This window comes from Macaca mulatta, chromosome X (assembly GCF_049350105.2).
Source record: "Macaca mulatta isolate MMU2019108-1 chromosome X, T2T-MMU8v2.0, whole genome shotgun sequence".
Classification (NCBI taxonomy): Eukaryota; Metazoa; Chordata; class Mammalia; order Primates; family Cercopithecidae; genus Macaca; species Macaca mulatta.
In genome coordinates, this window is record NC_133426.1 from 53503619 (window position 1) to 53523355 (window position 19737).

The following is a 19737-nucleotide window of genomic DNA, read 5'->3' on the forward strand; positions in this document are numbered from 1 at the left end:
CCTCGCCTGCCAGGCATGGTGGCTCACCCCTATCATCCTAGCACTTTGGGAGGCTGAGGTGGGTGGATCACGAGATCAGGAGTTCAAGACCAGCCTGGCCAACATGGTGAAACCCCGTCTCTACTAAAAATACAAAAATTAGATGGGCATGGTGGCACACGCCTGTACTCCCAGCTACTCGGGAGGCTGAGGCAGGAGAATCACATGAACTTGGGAGGCGGAGGTTGCAGTGAGTTGAGATCACGCCGCTGCATTCCAGCCTGGGTGGCAAAGGGAGACTCTATCTCAAAAAAAAAAAAAAAAAAAAAAAAAAGTAGTAAAAGACAACAGCATAATGGAAAGGCCTGGAAAATAGACAGACCTGGGCCTAAATTCCATTTACTAGGTGTATGATCTTAGACAAGTTGCCATACATCTCTGAGTCCAGTCACCTCTGTAAAGTAAACAAGTCTATCTCATAGGATTGTGCCCAGCAAAGAGTAAGCCATATTGTTATTTGTTCTATCTCTTTTGGCTCCAGATTAATCTAAGGGCAGCAACCTTATGCTAGGTATTCTACAGATTGATAAGACAGAAATACAGATATACAGATCTGATCAAATGCAAAAGAGCTGACCTTCTCAATCTTTCTACACGTTACCTGCATATGAAGGAGAACATACAGTATATATTAATCTCCATACTTTTAGCCATAACTGCAGACAACCAACAACTTAAACTCTACTTTGATGACAATGAGATTGGGAGGCTCCAGTCTCATTCTCAAATTATACAGTTCTGCAAAAGGTAAACAGTCTACTAAATAATGTGCAGGCCATGCCACTCAGTCAAAATTTTTAACTGGGTCTCAACTGTTTTGATCTGGTTCAAGTGAATTTGGAAGGAATGGAGACAAAGATTCTTTTGCATGGTTTAAAAGAGCAAGTTATTTATAACAATTATCAACCTGGCAGCAAACTCCTTCCAGGACGTTGAAAAGAATTCCAACTTCACAGGTTTGTTATGAAGATAAAATTAGTTCACTGATAAGAAAGTTGTAAAACAAAGCCTTTAAAAACAAAGGTGTCCCAACATATAGAAAAAAAAAATGGCTGAGTAAATTTAATAGCACTCCACACAGCCTGCCAAATAGTTATTTCAAATGTTCTTAAATAAACCAGACAATTCTGAACAATCTACTGCTTTACAACGTATCTATTTACATGAAAGATGCTTACTGAAAATGAAAGAGAAGTACGCAAAGGTACTCTAGTTCTCAGCCACCAACTGGCTTTAAGACCTTATGACATTCTGGGCTTCCAACATAATGTAAAATGGAAGTACAATAACTAAGATCCCTTAAAACACTATCTGTAATACTTTGCCTTCAGTCTAAGACAAATGTTAAATATTAAACATGAACAATCTGAATTATTTTCAAAAACTAAATAGCTAAAAGTAACCATGCTAGTTTTCTACTTGCCACAAATTCCTAGGTTTTTAAAAAATAAAACTACACTTCTGCAAATAATTCTTTCAACCTGAGAATATTTTTAAAGATCAAATAGAGTTTGCCAGGAAGAAAAACAGGAGCTACTGGCTATTTGGATGAAAATAAATGTACACACCTACTTCACACCGTTACTTCAGCATAAAAAGCTTAACATAGTATATAAATACTTAACATAGCATATACTTAACATAGTAATAACTATAATGCTAAAAGGTGTGAACATTTATTTTGTTTCAGTCTTTTTAAAAATAGCAAACATGTTATAGTTTAAAATCGTTGAAAAAAGGGAAAATAAGATGGACTTAGAAAGCATCCCTTTAATTTGAAAGTTTTACAAACAGGAAATTCAATCTCATCTACTGATTTATAGCATCCATACATGCATGAAAACACATGACCATATCAAACTGTTCTGTGAATGAGCTCCAAGTTGACCTCATGTCAGAAAGTAATAACTACGGTCACAAGGGCAAAGAAACTGAGCTTTCTTTGGATTTCTGCCTTTCTCACGTTAACTTTCTACTCTAAAATTCCCCTATTTGGGGAGTAACTTTCTCATAGGAAGAGGGCCACTTACTTTGTATTTCCACAGATGACACCAGATGGCATATTTAGAAATAAAGTTCATTTTTAAGGAAAGATAAAACATAGTGAAAACAATACTAGACTAGGTAATCTGGGTTTGATGCTCAATTTCATCACCATCCAGCCATGTTACTATGGATGTCATTACTCCTGCAACTAGGCCTATAAAATAAGGAGTTTGATATGGATAATATGAAATATAGGGTATCATCCAGCTTTTCTGTTGGACATGAAGACTGCCCTTTTAAAGCTGCTGGTAATTTGTTTGCTAGAAGGAGAGATTTGAATTCACCCATAAAAGCAGCCTGTCTTTACTTTTTAAAAGCAAAAACCTAAAATTCTCTAGGTAAAAGGATATCTTCTAGTGACGTCTGCATCTCTCCAGACTATACTTCCTTTTAAGGCTGGTCTCACCAAGATATTTAAAGAAATTTAAGGAGCAGGGACCTGGGTTAACAAACTGCAAAGCCCTCCAAGGTAGAGAAGTCAAACTAGCCCCTGGAAAAATATGGCAGCATATATATATACACATATACATACATATATAAAAAATATGCAGTGAGCCATCTGTAACAATGATACTGGCTATATCCAGATTTATACTCTTCTGATTTATCAAGGCTTATCCTGATGTGCTATAATATCGTAAATCATGATGGATCATATACTAAACATATCACAGTGAAAAATCCAAGGTTAGCCTTTCTAAAGGCCAATTTAGCAATGAGTATCAAAAGCCTTACATTTTTGCATTCCGGTTGTAGAAATTTCTTAAGGACATAAATATGGGTGTCACGCAATGGACTTTGGGGACTCAGGGGGAAAGGGTGGGAAAGGAGTGAGGGATAAAATACTATAAATTGGTTTCAGTGTATACGGCTCCAGTGACGGGTGCACCAAAATCTCACAAATCACCACTAAGGAACTTACTCATGTAACCAAGTATCACTTGTTCCCCAAAAACTTATGGAAATAAAAAATTAAAAATATTAAATACGGATCTCATAAATATTTATCTATTAGGATGTATCTATGCTTCCTTCTTTCATTCGACACTTATTTACTGAATGCTGAATTACCTATATGTTAGGAGGCATTACTTAAAATCATGAGAAACTGGGACTGGAAAAGTGTGAACACAGCAAACTGGTTAAATAAATTCTGCATACAATAAAATACAATGTAGCCATTAAAAATGCTACGGAAGTGTACATAATGACAGAGACATGGAACGGGGTCAATATGTGGGAAGAGCAAATTTAACAATACCATTTCTATACTAGTTTGGAGAAAACAGCTTGAAAAAAGTCTGGGGACAACTGAGGGAAAAGTATGAACACAGCAAAAGGTGTGAACACAGTAAACTGGTTAAATAAATTCTGCATGTAATAGAATACAATGTAGCCATTAAAAATGCTACAGAAGTATACATAATGACAAAGACACAGAACAGGGGTCAATATGTGGGAAGAGCAAATATAAAAATACCATTTCTACACTAGTTTGGAGAAAACAGCTTGAAAAAAAAGACAGTTTGGGGACAACTGAGGAAATGTGAATATGAACTGGATATTAGACAATATTAAGAAAAAATAACAAACTCCCTAGGCATGATAATGGTATCGTGGTTTTGTAGATGTCCTTATTCTTGTTTTTTTTTTTGAGACGGAGACTCGCTGTCGCCCAGGCTGGAAGCTCCGCCTCCCGGGTTCACGCCATTCTCCTGCCTCAGTCTCCCGAGTAGCTGGGACTATAGGTGCCACCACACCCAGCTAATTTTTGTACTTTTAGTAGAGGCAGGGTTTCACCATGTTGGCCAGGCTGGTCTCGAACTCCTGACCTCAGATGATCCACCCACCTTGGCCTCCCAAAGTGCTCAGATTACAGGTGTGAGCCACTGCACCAGGCCGAGATGTCCTTATTCTTAAGACATGAAGCTGAAACATTATCCTTAAAAGTGTCATCCTTACTTCTAATGTTCAGAAAAATTAAACACACATCTGTACATATAAATCTAATATGGCAAATACTTAATTGTTGGATCCAGCTGATGGTACACAGATGTTCATTGTGCTATGTTTTCAGCATTTTTGTTTGAAATTTTTCATACAAAATTGAAAGCTGTAAGGGAGGTAATGAATTACATTTTAAAAAGAGTATTTCTGAAAAAATATATAATATGTCTACACAGCTGTTAAGAAAAGCCTTGGAAGATACTGCATACCAAAACGTTAAGAGTATTTTATCTGTGAGTTTGGGGTTTGCGGAGATTTGTCTGTTTATCTGTATTTTTCAACAATAAGCCATGTATAATTCTACATTCATGAAGAAGATTACTTAAAAACAAATTCAGGAAAGTGTTTTCAAACAAGAGTTAAGAAGAAAATAAGCAAACGAAAAAAAGTTCTATTCCGAAAGCATTCTTAATAAATGATTTTAGTAATTAATTTATTTATAAATTCATAATTTATACCATTCTCACAGTATAAAAATTCAAGCAATTCATTGTACTGATTGTGGGGGGGGAAGGGAATGCTGGGTATTAAAAAAGCATCTCCTATTTACCTATACAGGTTAAGTATCTCCTATCCAGTGCTTGGGACCAGCAGGACTTCAGATTTCAGATTCTGGAATATCTGCCTATACATCATGAGACATCTTGAGGATGGGACTCAAGTTTAAACACGAAATCCATTCATGTTCCATACACGCCTTATACACACAGCCTAAAGGTATTATACACAATTTCTTGTATAAATGTAGGTGACACAAGTGCAGTTTTGTTACATGGATATATTGCGTAGTAGTGAAGTCTGGACATTTAGTGTAACCATCACCCAAATAATGTTCGTTGTACCCTATACAATATTTTTAATAATTCTGCTCATGAAACAAAGTGTTAAGTACTTAGCTGTAGAATTTTCCACTTGTGGCATCGTGTTGGCACTCATTTTGGGGCATTTTGAATTTTAGATTAGGGACGCTCAACTTGTGTTACTTCACACCCCACAAAAAAATTTAAGGCAAAAATAAATGTTAAAAATGATCAATTCTGGAGTAGGGGTAGGGATAGGGATTTTTGTTTTATTATTCTCTGTACTTCTCAGTATATTTTAAATTTTTCAGAAGTAGAAATGCACACATTACAGAAAAAGGTAAAGTTCCCCATGATCCCTCCTCCCAAATAAACTTGTCAATTTGCCATGGTTTTTTAAAAACATAAATAGCATCACATAGTATGTACTCTCTTGCAACTTGCCAAAATCACCTCCAAAATAGCTGTATCAATTTACGCCACTTGTAGGCAGTATTATAAGGCCAGACTCTTCCTTATACCTTTCACGATGACTTGATATTATCAAATTATTTTTTACCAATCTAATGACTAAAAAACTTATTTAAATTTGCATTTCTGATTATCCGTTTGAGTACCCTTTCTTGTTAGTGGACGTTTTTAGTTTCCTATTCTAGGAAATGCCTATCCTTAAAATTTCCTACTAGATTTTAAATACTACCCTTATCATTAAGATGTGAATACACCAAAATGTTAACAGTGACCAAACATTGTGGTGGAATTATGTATATCCCCTCCCCAAATATGCACACATTTTCTAGTTTTTCCTGAATTAATTCAGTGATTAAAAACTAGAAAATGATAAAATGGATGAAAAAAATCCTTTTAGACAAAAGCATTACTTTCAGGATACTCTACTACAGGTAACACCCTTAAGGTCATAAAATCTAGCTCAAAGAAATAAATGCATCTAAAGAGTAAGTCTTGTGAAGAAACAATAATAGTTGAGACCATTGATTCATTTGGGATACATTTAACTAACTTCTTTGTATAGCATTTTTGAATTCATGAAGTACTTTTCATTTATCTTGCTTAACCCTAACAAAACTCTGTGACATTCTGATGCCTTCCTGTAAACTGCTACAGCACATTTTGTTCATTCCTCACATTACCATACTGATCCCTTTGTGTGATTCGCAAGTCTCCTTCCCCTAGACCACACTGTCCTACATTCTGCAGTCACTTATCTTTGTATTCCCAGGATGTAGCTGCAACGACTACGTCCTCAATAAGTATTTGTTAAATGAATGAGATATCACCATCTTCATTTAAAGGATGAGGAAACTGGCTCAATGATGAGGTAATTTGCCCCAAGTAACATAGCAAGTAAATATTTTATATAAATTATAATGACCTTATCTTCATACTTTATAAGCATTTAAAAATGCACCATCTCGCTTTAATGCTCATAGCAACCTATGAAATAGGCTTTCCGATTACTGTTTTATAGATAAGAATGGAAATTTAGTGATATACCCTAGGCCCACTCAAATCCTAGTTTATATGAAGCACAGCGGTCTCTTTAGATACGTGATCACTACCTGGGTATGGGAGCCTCTATTGTTATGTACTAAATAAATTAAGGGTAGGGTATAGCGGAGGAAAGATGGAAGGAAGGCAGTTAAAAGGAACAGGAAAGAGGCTGGAGCCCAGGTATATAGGCCCATCCAAAGACCATAAAATGGTATTGTAATGTCAACTGCACGTGCCACTCTGAAATCCAGTATTAGCCCAAAGGTTTTTCTTGATATTAACCCTGTATTAATGGAAGACAATTGTTGGCTTTCTCACATATCAGCAGTCTCAAAGGCTGGGGAGGCACACAGAATTAGGAAAGCTGTGAGAAACAATGGACAGGCTATATCATGCATAGACAGTGCAGGGGAAGAAATGATGACACAAAGGAAAAGGCTAAGGAACTTTAAACATGATTTCACAGTCCTTAACTCGACTGTGAGTTTCTCAAGGGCAGAGACCAAGTCTCATTCATTTTATGTCCCTTACTCCTTATACTTAGCAACATTCAGTAAATGTTATGTAAAAAAAAAAAAAAAAAAAAGAATATTAAGCTAAAAACTGAACAATTACTTCCATTTATTGAGCAGCACTTACCACGTGCCACATACTATACTTTAGATATTATGTGTAATGTTTAAAAAAATAAGATTTACCTGTTTGCTGACCTGCCATGTATGGTGCTGCTCAAGTGTGTTAACAGTGGTGATACTGATGACTATTAGGAAGACTCATTATAGGTTACTAAGGTTACAACAGAACCTTGAACACCTTGAATAGGAGGGGCCTGTATAGATGGAGAGAGATCAAGGTAACCAATGTAATACACATTACAGAACTGGCTAAGACCCTTCAGAGGGTATAAATGTGACTACTAAGGAGTTTCAAAGTGAAAAACTACTCTTTGGAACATTAAGTTATCACTGGCCAAAGTCTCAGACCCAAAAACCCCATCCCACCTCACCACTGATGATCCCACACAGACCTAAAGTGTCCAGACACATTTTGTTAAACGGCCATTATTTTCACTACCCTGACTGTCCACCTCTGAGACGTTGAAGGAGTTATGTGAAATAGTACATTAAATAAATCACCATCTACCGATCACCTACCATGTACTAACACCTTACATTTTCTCTTTAATTCCAATAACCGTATGAGTAAGGTATTTCCCCAGATCATAACTGATACAGGTTAACTTGCCCAAACTGACAGACCTAGTAAGTGGCCAGGTCCCAAATCCAGAATTGCCTGGGCTCCATGATCGTCGTCCCATGATTATAAGGCTTCTCAAACCTTTCCACCTAAACTCTAATAAAAAGGTAGAGAAGAATGAAGAGGCAGGCTAGGGAGGTTAAGTGGAAAGAGAAAAGTAGAACTTGATAGAAAGTTCCAAGCTACCTTTGGCAAAAACAGAATTTCTTTTGACTTCACCTTTTATCTTAATCCCATTAGCTGATTCCAGGTCTGGGGCAGAAATGCACAAGAATGAGCCTGGAAACATCTTGACATACCAGATAGCAAGGAAGCTCTATCAAAGACTACTAGAGAGCATGTCAGTAAGAATCAGGAGCCAACTTTAAGAAAGTCCCACTAGCCACAAGTGGGACAATTTGAATTTCGCTAAGGATTAGAACTGCAATGTATTGAAACCCATCAAATGTTTACATCTATGGATGCATAGTTATATATACACTTATATGTGTAACCTTTTGAAGATGACAGGAAACCAATTCATCACCTTGAAAGCAATGTTTAAAAAAATTGAGTATTTATCCTGCTCTTCCTATATAAACTATATTGCTGAATAACCAAATAAAACATAAGGGAAAACACAAAATTATTCCAGCTAACAGATGAAAACAAAATGATAGCATTAGAACGTCACCATTTTGTAGCCCCCCCCAACAAATTAATGGATCCAAAAAATTCAAGTCATCACAACATAATCAACGTTGTGAATGAACACCTTCCCCCCACCCCCCAATGTATTTGCCAAAGGGAATGAACCTGAAATTTATCAAGCCTCTAGATCCAGCTGCCAATTTGCAGGAAATAGAGAAGTATCACCTGGGAACTTATCAGAAATGCAAAATCTGGGGCCCCTCCTAGATCTACAGAATCAGAAACTCTGGGAGTGGGGACCAGCAATCTGTCTTAGGAAGCCCTCTAGGTGATTTTGATGTTCCCTAAAGTTTCAGAACCATTGTTCTAAGCACTTTATATGCACTAATTCAGCTAAACTTCTTCGGAACTCTACAAGGCAGGCAGTACTATCATCATTTTACAGATGAAGGACTGCGTGGCACAAAGCGGTTAAGTAATTTGCACAACATGGCGCACCTGGTAAGAAATGGGAATCAGAACTTGAACTCTGTGAATCTAGCTCCAGAGTTCATGTTCTCAATCGCTGTGCTGAAAGGTCTTTCCACCTGTAAGAACTCAATGCCGTAGTTGTCAGAATGCCGTAATAAAGAATAGTGGAAGTTTGGGAAAAAAAAGAAAAAGAAAAAAAAGCAAAGACCAGGAGAAATACGCCTCACTATAAAATAGACAGGCATATAAGGAAATAATCATAGCAAACAATGTACCCAAAGTAATTTTCCAAAATCATTCCAAAACATAAACAGCCACCAAATGCAATATACCCAAGCACTGCTGGGGCAATTATCTCTGATATCTAATCACAAGGACCTAAAACCTGGGTTGTGCTAAAGGTGGTACATAAATTCATGACAGTATCTTCAGATTCACCAATCTTTTAAATCTAAATGGTTATAGTGAAAGGTCATTCGAGAATAAAGATTCATCTCCCTATTTTTAGTCACCATTTACTTAATGACTACTGAAAGGAAAAACTGCTGTCTTTCAATACCTAAGATTACACAATCAGAATCTCAAGAGTTGAAGAATTTTAACATTCATCTAGTTCGATCAGCAGTCCAGACTGAATCAGATCTACAATCCCAATCTCCACGTAATGGTACATTCATAATAAATTAAAACATTCCAACTTTCTGTAAAATCACATTATGGGATCACTCTATGCCACCAACTGTAATTTTTAAAGCCAAATGACTAAAAACTTTTAAAGAGAACTTAAAAGCTGAAAATGCTCAGGTTAACAGCCCAAACAAAACCTACAGTTGTTTTACTCATAGAGCCACTTCTTTACTACCTGTAAGGATTTCTATATCCAGAAGACCAAGCTGGTCAACAAGTACATCAACTTTTAACAACTCAACACCTATGACACATCAAACGACTTAAAAGTTGAATTATTCCTGACATTAACATATATAAACATCTAGTAACCAGTCATTGAGGAAACAATAATACAGCAAAACACCAAAAGCCCAAGTACTTATATCAACCTTATAGATAGCGAGATCATTGTAAAGCAGTCTAAAATGGTTACAACTACACAACAATCAACAACTTAATCTTACTCCAGAAGAGGTAACATGGAATGTGAAGGACAAATATTTTCAAAGCAACCAAGTTTGGCATTTCAATACCACTTTGAACTCATGGTTGAAAACACACAACAGAAGAAAAAAAAAAAACAACAGCATTTCCATTGTAAATCTGCAGCTAAGAATTGTGAGAAAAACTCAAATACTGGAATGCCTACTGTGTGCAAAAACTCTATGAACAATTATCCTAGTTTCACAAATTCAGGATTAAGTGATTTCGTCCAAACTTCCTAACTACAGAAAACTCAAGGCTAAGTATCTAATTACTATATCCAACGTGCCTCAAATTATTTTTGTTGAATTCACGAATTTACCGCAACTCCCAAGAAATCACTTCATATTTAATCAATTTTCAACCAGTGATTTATTTCTCCATTAATGAACAAATAATTGAAAAGGCCTGAATTCATGATCCATAGCACTTGGTTGATTCACAATCATATTTCATCTGAATACTTCAAAAACTTTTACTTGTTACTTCTACCCTCCCTGCCCCTTGAAATTACTCTCATTTTAAAGGCAGGCACAAGTGTGGCCTTGCTCTGCCCCTGTTTGTGCCTAAGTCAAAGGCTGACTAGAGCCTAATGGGTCCAATTTCCATTCTCAGGTTTTGGCCATGAAAAGGACACAGGGTAGATCCCAGAATGGGCAATGCTGCACAAGGAAAGAAATGAACAGTTTAAAGGAATTTATGCTAAGGAAACACAAATTTCAGATAAAATGAAATGAAAAATCACAGTAGGAAAACTAAGGTTGTGTATAATAGCTGAAAATCAAGATGTAAGTAGAAGCTCTCAAAAATTGTTTTAGTATTGCCATTTCAAGAACTGTGTGACAGCCATTATTAGGTCTTAATAGCTTAGAAGTTATGGGTCAGAACAGCTGAGATACTAAAATCAAAAGAATAAAAAGCAACATTATAAAGTAGTATAAAAATAACTAAATCACCTAAGGAAATTGAAACCATGCATGAAAAACCCCAAAGGCACAATCAGGTCATTAGGAAACACTAGCTTCTTCCACCAGGAGGCCTACTTTTCACGTGGAGCAATAAGCAAGGCCAAGACATGGAACTGAAGTCAGGTATCAAATCAGACTTTGCCACAGAAAAAGGAATCCATGACTAGTTATTTTAGGATAGTGCCTAGGACAGCACTATCAACTCCAACTGGGATACAGGAGATTATAGCCATTGTTCCCTTATAATGGGTCCTCCAGGGTCTTTAATTTAGCAAGAATGGGTTAGACAACACTACTGGGCTGTAATCCCCAAATATGGGGGGCGGAAAACTATATATAGGACAATTTCTTCAACAAACAAATTGGAAGAAAAAAAAACAAAAAAGACGGAATCTGCAGATTAAAATAGATTTAAGGGCTGTATCAATGCTTTGCAATAAATGTGCTTTCTCAGGATCCTGATTCAAACTGTAAAAGAAAAAAAAACAGAGCTTAAAAAAAATCAAAGAAATCTGAACATTTTATATTTGATATTTTTAAATATTTGTTAATTTTTTCAGTTGTGATAATAGTTTTGATCTTATATTTAAAGAGCCCTTGCCTTTTAGAAATACAAACAAGTATTTTACAAATAAGTATGACAGGGATTTATTTCAAAATAATCCATTGACGGGGGCAGTGGTTAGAAGTATAGATGAAACAGGCTGGGCATGGTGGCTCATGCCTGTAATCTCAACACTTTGGAAGGCCAAGAAGGGAGGATGGCTTGAGCCCAGGAGTTTGTGACCAGCCTGGGCAACACAGTGAAACCCCATCTCAATTTTAAAAAATTAAAAAAAAAAAAAACAGAAGCATAGATGAAGTAGAATGTGCAAGTTGATACTATTAGAGCTGGTGATGGGTAAGCGGGGGGATTATTACACTATTCAATTTTTGCATGTTTGAAATTTTTCATAACTCTTTAACAAGAATTGGTTAAACATAATGCCTTGCAATTTTATTTTCTGAATGATGCCTAGGGTGATTTAAAAAATCATGTACAGACATCATTCATTTAAACAATTTCCTTTAATGCAGTAATGAGCTCCACTTTAACAAAAGAAGCAACCAGTACCACATCAGATCCAGAAAATGGAAGAAACCAAAGTAGCTCAATTACAGAATGGGAATACATCCACCCCTACTATCTCCATTCCAGGAAGTAAAATACAAATACTTCCCACAGAGATTTACAAAAACTAACCTAAAATCACAGCCAATCATACTCATCCTGGTGGGAAATTCCCCACACTGCTCCAACAGCTTCCCGAACCTTCCTGACCAAGTTGGCCTGCTGGTTTCTCTGGATCACTAACCCACTCAGGTCAGGCTACTGGAGGACCTACAAAAAATAAGTTGGGGGAGAGGAGTGAGATACACAACACATTTATTAGTATGTGTGAGGAGGGTTAACCATTCTATTATGTTCAAACATAGCCAGTTATTATTTCTAAAGCAATAGTCCTTACATATCTATTTGCATTTTTTAGTACCTGCTTTGAGAAGTAACTGAAGAATTCAGAACCAACAACTGTAATACTTCTAACACTTAGACTAACATTCCTGCAAACAACTCAGTTCAACCCAAATGAAATTACAGAAGTCACTTTATTTTTTAGACAAGTTTCTACCCTCAATATAAACTAACACTAAGGATATATTTGCTTTATTGTTTCTGTGAAAAAAAAAAAAAAAAAAAACTGTACATATAAAAATTATTCTTCACCTTCATACATGCTTTTTGGCCATACTGGGAGACAAACGATAAACATCCTGGCAACTCAGGTTGAACTTTGCCATTGAACCTTAGACAAAGTTTTTATTTGGTATTGTCACTCCTTCCTCTCTTCTCAGAGATCTACCTAGAATAAATTAAACTTTTAGGTCACACCTAGATTATCATTCCCAGATTTATTCTAATGCTCAATAAGGGTCAAACTGAAATTGAGGTTTAGTAAATTTGTGATCACTGCTTAACCCACTGTAAAATGCACCAATGCAAAATCTCAAAACAAAAAGTGATCTCCTGCCCTCCAATGAAAATGGGAGAAAATTTTATTACCTACAAAGCACTTCAAATTAAATAAAGCAGACCCTGAAGTTCAAAACTACAGTCCACATACAGCTAATCATGGGATGGTTACCTCCCGCAAATTTTAAATCCTAGTAAACTTTTCACCACCATGTTTCTACTTCAATTCCCATCACCCAGCCGAAGTAAAATAATGGGGATAGTTGTGCTTGTATTAAAGGGTTGTTGCTAGAATTAGTTAAAAAAAAAAAATTGTAAAATGTTACACTTTAATATTGGTCTAATCAATATATTAACAGTAAGGAAGCCTGTAATCTCAGCACTTTGGGAGGCTGAGGCGGGCAGATCACAAGGTCAGGAGATCGAGACCATCCTGGCCAATGTGGTGAAACCCCGTCTTTACTAAAAATACAAAAATTAGCTGGGCATGGTGGCACACGCCTGTAGTCCCAGCTACTCTGGAGGCTGAGGCAGGAGAATCACTTGAACCCAGGAGGCGGAGGTTGCAGTGAGCCGAGATCACGTCACTGCACTCCAGCCTGCCGAGAGCAAGACTCCATCTTAAAAAAAAAAAAAAAAAGTAAGGAAAACTTTATCCAAATCAACTACAGTCACATCTGTTTAATAAGTACGTTAGAAAATATAAAATGGCAATAACACAACAGGAAATAGTGTATTAAAGAGCCAACAGTAATTCGCTATGGAAAAGCAGCTTGGTATTTCAAATGATCTTTCTCTCTTAGATAGGAATTATCTTGCTCAGGTAAGAAGATGCCAAACAGCAGATCCCCACACTGATCTGAGGAACCAAACAAATGAGGGAGGGGAAAAGTAGCATGAATACTTGAAATCTAGCTAACAGAAGCTCCTTTTACCACTGTGAAATGCATGGCACCAAATTACTTTTGTAGAGTGAATGACAGGACGGACTGCCTTTGGAGGAGTGGAAGAAATGAGTAGGCAGGGCATGAGGCACCCCTTCCAAAAGGTAGAACACTTGGGTGTGGTTCTTGACAGGAACATTATGGCTGGTGGTCATTCCAGGATAGTGATTACGCACTGAAATTCCTAGACCATTAGAAGGAAACAAAGAGTGGGAATCACGCTCAAACATCATGAACCATTGGAGATAAAAAGTTTGGCCTATGAGGAAAAAAACAAAAAAGTTATAGATCTGGCCTAGAAATATACCAAGAATCTACAGTTAAAGACACAAAAATCTCTTATTCTTTCCCAGGTCATAAAAGTAGCATATGACACAGGTACATCTACCAATATATTCTTACACCAAAAAGTAATCTTAATTTATCATGTGCCTACCATGAGTTAAGACATTTTACTTTTTTTTTTTAAACTAATTCTAGCAACAACCCTCTAAGGTAAGCACAACTATCCCCATTATATAGATGAACTGAGAATCTGAAATTTTGCCCAAGGTCACAAGGTTCAATGTGAACCCAAAACACACACTAATAATTCCACCATACCAGGCCGTGCCTATGACTGGGGAATGTTGGTATCTCCTCAATCTATGCAACACTGGGGCTAAAACAATGCTGAACATGTAATCTACAAAGGAGAAAAAAATGATAGGAAATTAACTGCCTACAGTAACGGTGGCATGGGGGGAAGAGAAAATAAAGAACAGGGCAGATTGAGGGGCAGGACAATCAATGCTGTTTTCTAGTAAATGGAAGGGGTAAAATGTAGGGGAGCCTGAGAGGAGGGTTATCTTCCTTCTAGGGGATTCAGCTCCTGGAAAAGGAGTATGGGGAGTGGGGGATAGAAAGATTAAGAAGTGAGAAGCAGGTAAGAGGTACTCAGCAGCAAAAACAGATGTCCACAGACCAAGAGGCTCCTAGAAACTCAGAGCAAGGCAGGGAAAAGGGGCGGTTCCCAGGCTTGCAAGGGAAATGGAAGTGGGATGAAGACAGAAAGCGGTCTTACTGGAGGGTTATCCTCTACAGCCTTTTGAGGGGAAGGAATGAGGAAGGGAAGGCTAATGGCCATAAACGAAAAGGCCACTTAAACTGCAATATCCAACCACCGACCCGTTCAAAGTTTCGCTTAACAATGGTTTAGCAGCATGCAGAGCTAAGAAATCCGGATCAGAGTCATACAAACATGAAGACTTGAGGAAATGGAAGGCTACTATGGCTCCATCCACAAAGATGGAGTAAATGCAGGCAACAGGATAGGCTCTATTCAACGCCTGCGCCAAGGGGACCAATGAAATGGGGAGACGAGGCGGGCTAGGGGACTCAGGCTAACCTCGAATTTAGAAGAACTGGGGAAGGAATCACAGGAAAAAGCTTTGACTCCCCCCTCCCTTAAATACGAACCTCAACTATCCACGTAGATGAAGATTAGATGGGACGATAGAATTAGGAGGGGTGTGGGGAGAGGAGGAGTACGCCAGTGACACTACTGCTTGACCCCTAAGCCTTAGCTCTAAAACCGCGGGAGTTGGCGAAGATGACCCCACCTCGAGAAAAACCAGGGTACTCATCCGGGTCGTCGGAGGTGCTGAGAACGGAGGCTGGCCGGCAGAAAAGGTAGGGGATAGGGGCCAGTCGTCGTTGGTTGCTCCTCTCTTTCCCACCGTTCAATTTAACCCCCAACCCCACTCCACAGCGAACTCCAGACTCCCCTCCCACCCTTCCCAATCCGCCCACTGCGGCGGCGACAACGGAGGCGTTGACCGATCGGTGGAGCAAAGGCGGGCCCACACGCGGCCGAGGCCCGGGAAATGGTGTCGCCTCAACGGACTAGAAACTAGGTGGTCTTCGCCTCAGGTCTGGTTTACCGGCACCCCGGCGTTTCGCCAATCGTCACCTCCTTAACGCTGGGTACCTCAGAGGCGTCATAAAGGCAGATAGCCAACACCTCTGTGCTTGGTCCTGGCCGGACAGACATCAGCCTCCGCCGCCATCTTAACAGCAGGCGGACCGACCCTAGTCACTGCCCCCCCCCCACCCCTGAGCTACCTCAGCCACCGCCAACGAATCCCACGAGGACGTAACCCCGCTCCCGCGAGAATTCTCCGGCTTAGAACGGCACGAGCCGAAGACCTTGCCGCCGCCTCCGCGGCTACCGCAGTCAGTAGCCGAGCCACCGCCGCTTCCGCGCGATCCCGCGAGAGCCTCTACCGGACGGGAAAAGCCTGAGCCCAGCCCTTTCCAGACCCCTCCTCCCTCCCACCAAAGCCGAAGTAGCTACAGCTTCACCCTACGCGAAGCCAAAAGCAAATGACGCACAACCTAACGAAGCAGTGAGGGGCGGAGCCAACCTACCAGGGCCGGCTCCCGCATGCGTTGAGAACTATCGCGATATTACGCTTTAGCTCGGCGAGACCTTCTTAATTCACCGCAGGATGCCGCCCGCGCCTCGCCTTTAGGAAACATAAGATATCGCGAGACCTGGTGCACACTCCTAAAAAGGAGAAAGGCGGGGCTTCGTGAAAATGACTGGGAGTTTTTCGGGGGAAGGGAGGAACCTCCCGTCCTGCAGGGATCTCGCCTACCACGAGGTTTCCGACCCACTGCGGAGCTGGCTGCCAAACCTCGCGATGACACAGCTCAGCGCCAAATCTCGGCCATGTCCTGAAAACTGCCTCCGCCCCCGATCTAGGTGTCTAGAGCCTAGTGCTTGAGGAAAATTTAAAAAGTCAACCTGTTTATTCTCACGCTTCCGGGCAAGGCTGTACCAATTAGCCAAACTCCATTCTGGAAGGGGAGCAAAGAGTCCCCCATTGTTACCTGTCTCCAGGAATAACATATTTTCCTGGACTAACATTTAAAAGGCGTTCAATCCCACAGTAAGCACACAAATGCAAATGAAAACAATGACATAACATTTTTTGCCCATTAGATAGGGAAAAAAATTCTTAAACCTGTATTATCTAGACTCCTTCCCTCGCCGCACTGCAGGCTAACCTGAATCCATCTTAATCTAACTAAAGGCCATATCATTAGTTCTAGTTCCAAAGTCACCAATTTTAACTACTGAAGCTTTACCTTGGCATAACCAAAAAGATCCAATAAAGTGGTTTTCTCCAAACAAAGGAGTCTGCCCTCAAAGGAATATTCAAGCTTCGGGGATGGGGGGGGAATGCCTGAATATGGCAGTTTTTCCACGTCTAGCCAACAGTGTTTCTCCAACAAATCTTGGGATCCAATCTGGCTCGATTTGTGGGCTTTTCCATTCTAATGCATTGTTCTGTCCGTTCTAATTTAAATAGTTCCTTTAGAGTACATTTTAATAGCCAGTAGTACAAATATCCCTATTTAAAACTCACGTTTTAAAATATTTTTTCAGTTATTCTTAGCCATTTTTCCCCCAGATGAACTTTAGAATCATAGTAAGTTCCAAAAAAACTTGGTATATTTATTGAAATTGCATCAACTGTATAAACCAATAGAGGAAAAATGGACATCACTACAATATTGAGCCTTCTTATTCAGAAGCATAGTATTCCTTCTCCTTTAATGCAGATGTTCTTTTATGGTATTCGTCAATAAAGTTTTATAGTTTACTTCCAGGTATTTGTATTCGTTTCTCTTGCGAACAGGTTTTTTTATTATTAAAATTTCAAAATGCTTATTGCTTATAAATAGGAAAACTGCCTATCTAAACTATTGATATTTGCCTATTTACAAACAAAAATATGATCGATTTCACCAGTAATCAGGGAAATGCAAATGAAAACAATGACATACGATTTTTTGCCCTTTAAATTGGCTAAAATTACAAAGATCTATAATACGTGTTGGCATAACTGTGGAAAAATAGGCACTCTCGCACAACATTAAAGAGTGTAAATTAGTACAGGCTTTTGGGAAGGCAATTTGGACAAATGTATAAAAATTCAAAATGCATATACACCCTGACCCAACGATTACTCTTCTAAGAATTTATCCTACAGAAATACTCATACATGGCATGATACATATACACAAACCCATTCATTATGGCATTGCTTGTAATAGTCCCCTCCCTCCCCCAACAGAGAAACAAGCTAATGTATATCAATCGGGAAATGGTTAAACTGTAGTACAATCATACAATGCAGCTGTTTAAAACCCGACATAAATTTGGATTCCCGGATATAAGAAGATCTACAAGACATATTCTTAGATTTTTAAACAAGCAATTAGTCAAAATGAATGTGTGTGAGTATGTGTAGTACCATTTAGATACCAAAACATATATATGCAACGCCTAGTAGTTACCCGCGAAGCCTGCCTGCCCGCCCCTCACCTTCCCTCTCCTCTGAGGCCGCCTTCCTCGAACCAGTGAGAAATGCTGAAGGCCCGGCCTCTACTCCCTCTTTAGGGCCACTTGGCCATGGCTAATGCCGGTACCTCGCATCCCCTCTGTCAGTCGCTCTCTCGCCGCGCCGCCGGCCGCTGCCCGGCTGCCCCCGAAGATGCGGCTAGCTCTTTGCTGGCGCCGGCCGAGGCCTGGGGGAGGGGAGAGGAGGCGGGGTTCAGGGAGGGTTGGGGCAGGCCGCCCAGCCCCTCCAGCAGCCTTTCCCGCAGGCTCCCCAAGGCCGCCACCTCCGCGCCTCCGCGCAGGGTCCCGTGGGAACTCCCCCCCCCCCACCTCGCCACTGCCACCCGCGAGAAGCCGAGAACGGCCGCGCGTACAGAGCTCGCTCCCCAGTCCAGGGATAGACGCTCACCTCGGCCGCAATGGCTCCGCGGGGCCCGCAGGAGCGTGCGGGGTCCGCGGCCCTGCTTCAGCCCTGCTTCAGCCCTGCTCCAGCCCTGCTCCCCTCGCTAGCCCTCAGTCGAAAGCCTCCTCGCTCCGGCTCAGCTCAAACTCGCTTTGGGGCTCCACCCACCGCACGCGAAGCCCCGCCCCTGCCCCTCGGGAGGGAGCTCCCTCCGCGGTGAAGCTGGGTCCCTTGCAGGGGACCGCGCCTGAGCTACCCGAGGCCCAGTAAACGCAACCATAGAGGATGATAGGGTCGCTAAGAATTGGGATTTGATTCGAGGCACGGTGGAAGCCGTGGAAGGGAACATGATTTGATCTGATTTACCTTTAAAAATTAACGACCTCGCCAGATGCCTTGTGAAGAATGGGGAGTGTGGGGCAAGAGGGCAAGCCTGGACCCAGAGCGGAGGGTGGGAGACGATGTGGGACGCCAACCCCCCAGAGTTCACGCGAGCAAACCCTTAAAACACTTCAGGCACATAGTAAGCCCTCAATAAACATTCTCTTTTTCTCCTTTGATTATTTGGAACGGCAGTGCGATTGACAAGGATCCTGTAGAGGATCTGCATCTGTAAATACATGGGAATAAAAAGGACCCGGTAGGAGATCCCCTGTTAACCCTGCTTATTGTGGGCTGCGGACGACATTGGAGGGACGAGGGACTTTGACTTGGAACTCTAGCTACTTCGATAAGGTTTCACTTTTTAATAAAAAGTATGTATTAATTTAGTATTTAAAGACAAAAGCACTATTAAAAGAACTCCTGAGACATCGAGAAAATAAAAACTGTAATTATACCCTCCACTTCTCTAATTCCAGCCCTCCAGAGCAGTGGTTCATCCCTCGAATTGAGAATCTGCTGAATGGATCCCCCACCCCAATATATACTTACACATAATATTTTGTATATGATCTCAGGAGATGTACAGGGCCCCTTCGAGATACATTGTTGCTTTAAATATTTTTACTTTTTTTTTTTTTTTTGAGACAAAGTATCACTCTGTCACCCAGGGTGAAGTGCAGTGGCATGGTCACGGCTCACTGCAGCCTTGACCTCCTGGGCTCA

General features: G+C 40.0%; 1 protein-coding gene across 14 annotated transcripts in view; it reads right to left on the reverse strand.

Moving 5' to 3' along the window:
* The window catches only part of HUWE1 (HECT, UBA and WWE domain containing E3 ubiquitin protein ligase 1), a 152936-nt gene extending 134190 nt beyond the window's left edge, over positions 1–18746 (reverse strand). For 6 of the 14 annotated variants that reach the window (XM_077987620.1, XM_077987613.1, XM_077987617.1 and 3 more), the window contains exons 1-3: positions 18637–18746; positions 18317–18415; positions 12126–12263 (exon numbers count right to left, since the gene is read on the reverse strand). The gene's annotated coding sequence lies outside the window, so the exon portion shown is untranslated. 14 annotated transcript variants of the gene reach the window in all.
* Between the last annotated feature and the right edge of the window lie 991 nt (positions 18747–19737).